At 40.6% G+C, this 2,593-nt stretch overlaps 1 long non-coding RNA gene across 1 annotated transcript; it reads right to left on the reverse strand.

Moving 5' to 3' along the window:
* Positions 1 to 284: 284 nt before the first annotated feature.
* On the reverse strand, positions 285 to 1,995 carry LOC146752887 (uncharacterized). The gene is made up of 4 exons (XR_014940273.1): positions 1,893 to 1,995; positions 1,610 to 1,706; positions 1,032 to 1,104; positions 285 to 356 (listed from the first exon to the last, which is right to left on the reverse strand). It is a non-coding gene; the product is annotated as an uncharacterized LOC146752887 (long non-coding RNA).
* Positions 1,996 to 2,593: the final 598 nt, after the last annotated feature.

Consider the following 2,593-nt stretch of genomic DNA (forward strand, 5'->3'; position numbering starts at 1 on the left):
TAGGAACCTGAGCTACCTGGAGCAATAAGGCTTTGTTAATTCGTCCATCAGCAGCTCAGCAGCTCATTCAGTTTTTCATGTCATTTTCATAAGGCAAACAACGAAACAGAAGTTACTTTCATGTTTGAGAATTGGGATTAGTTGGCAGCTACATACGAGTATGTATTTGTTATGCAGTATGAATTCACACAGATCAGGTTGCTCAAGCAGTGCTGGGAGCAGTAAAGTCATTCATCTCAGCTGGAAGTCCAATATTACCTGGGGTTGCAGATGCTGTGGGGTTATCAGTTGCAAATAACAGCTTTTCCTTCAGCTGCTCATAATTCTTATAGGCTGGGAGGTCCAAGCGATTGAAACTGAAAACAAAGAGAAACCTTAAGTATTGAACAACAGTTTAAACCACCAAATATCCATTAGGAACACAGGCATATGAACTGTCCTGTTCAGAAGGAAAACTGCATTTGTACCCTCTAAAACACCTGTATCTTGACATGCACTTGTCTATGAAAGTGAGAGTTAAAGCACAACAAGCACCTGAGCAGCGATAACTTTCCATAACTGGCAATGTATTTAGTAACAAGTCTCACCTAATCTCTCTTCTGTATCTGAAACTTAAAATCTGAGCATCTTCACAAAGCACCAGCGTAACTGAGAAACTGAGCAGAAGCTACATTTTCTCCAGCCAAGAGGGAGCATGAGCGTGGCTATTTATTTTCATTGCCAAGATCGAGCGTGGTGATAATGAAAGATCAATCCCAATCTCTTTAAAAAAAGGACAACCTTAAGTACTAAAAGTAGCTTTACGTTTTTAGTGATGTGCAGATCCATGGCGTTTACAATGGAATCAGCTCCACAACAAAACTGCTTTTCAGAAGTTCAACTATTACTCAGCAGAGCTTACTGCCATAGCCCAGTGCTTTGCTTTCACACAGTCTCAGACACTTCCATATCACACCCACTTCCTAAAATCTCAAAGTAGATTTCTATCCATAAGAACAGAACCACAGCAGAGTTTGATCCTTCGTACTTACCAGGTGTGACTTCCAGGTAACCAGTTTTCCTTTCCAACTTTCTCAATGCAAAATTTTTGGGGTCTGTTGCTCCCTGTACAAAAATCAAACAATGAATTCTTAGGTCTAACTGCCCGTGTATACCAGTAGGTAATACATGAACACAGCGCGTGAAAACAAGACTATAACTACTTGCAGAGCACAAAGACATTTGTCTCTCACTACATCCCTCTGAAGAAATCCACGTAGTGAAATGCATAAATATGAAGCGGTTTTCAAAGAAACTCGACCACTGAATCACATCGTTGGTTTGGTACTGGAAGGAATCTCTGGAGTTTACCTAGTCCTGCCACTCTGATCAACCAAGGATACCCAGAGCAGGCTGCCCTGCCAGGACCATGTCCAAACCATGGATCAAGTCACTGATGCAAGGCGTGTTCACATTCCATCCATCCCTTTTTCTATCACAGCTCTACCAATATGCAAGACTCAGATTCCATATAAATTCATTTAAAAATACCCTTAAACACACAGCTTGGTCCTTATTAAGAAAAAAGGAAATAACATGAGCATAAAATGCATTAAAGAGGGCTCATTACCCGTGAGGTCAGCAAATCCTCCTACTGGTAATCTGCACGTTCCAGTAACAAACTGTAGAAATCTCATTCTCTTCTCATTATCTATTTATTTCCCAAACTGAAAAATAATAATTAACATTGATGTCAAGTTTAATATTGAAATGTTCACTTCCCCATCCCCCATGGGACAGCTGGATTAGCAGTTATCATTTACATTTACATGCTACTTATCTGTTGAGTAATTCTGACTATTGCTCATTAAGCTGTTGCTGCGTTCTTGTGTGGAAAAAAGAAGTCTACAAACCTGCCAGAACCACAATATCTGTCTGCAGGTTCTGCTATCATGCCGGAAGATGGTATTGCCTCTGCCAGTCATTCAGATCAATTTCTTGAATTCCACACAGAAGCACCTTTAGGGAAGAAAAATTTCATAAACATGGAAACTACAAGCTACTACTTTGCTTCTACAGCAAGACTATTGTACTGAAATACTACTGTACTTCAAAGCACCCGCAATCACAGTTGTCATGGTTTAATAATTTTGTAATTTTTGCTATCAGTATTCCACATCATAACATCATATAAAGCATGAATAATTTTACTGAATCTGCAACTTACAGAAGAAGACTACATCTCCCAGAGAACAACACGATAGGTCACGGGACCTGGACTCTATATTAACTCAGATGCAGACTAGACTGACGTCTTTCGAGTTCTGGCGTTCAGGGGAGTGTGTGGGAGCCTTCAGCCGTTCGCCTAGATTCACAGTAGGCCTCTCGGTTACAGGACTCATTCTCTCTCCTATTTCGCTTGATTCGTTAGCTCAATTTTCAATTTTCAATTATATTGTATTATATTGTGTTATCCGGTATTTCGATATAGTATTTAGTAAATAAGTGTGCCTCCTTAGATCGTTGCCGCTGTTTTCTTTTCCTAATTAACTTTTTCCCTTTCGGCCTAGGGCCCCTCCGGGGCCCACGGCCCCCTGTCACGGACGCAGGTGGA

The sequence above is a fragment of the Coturnix japonica genome, unplaced genomic scaffold (assembly GCF_054131305.1).
Source record: "Coturnix japonica strain WE unplaced genomic scaffold, WE-NBRP24 Scf040, whole genome shotgun sequence".
Taxonomy (NCBI): Eukaryota; Metazoa; Chordata; class Aves; order Galliformes; family Phasianidae; genus Coturnix; species Coturnix japonica.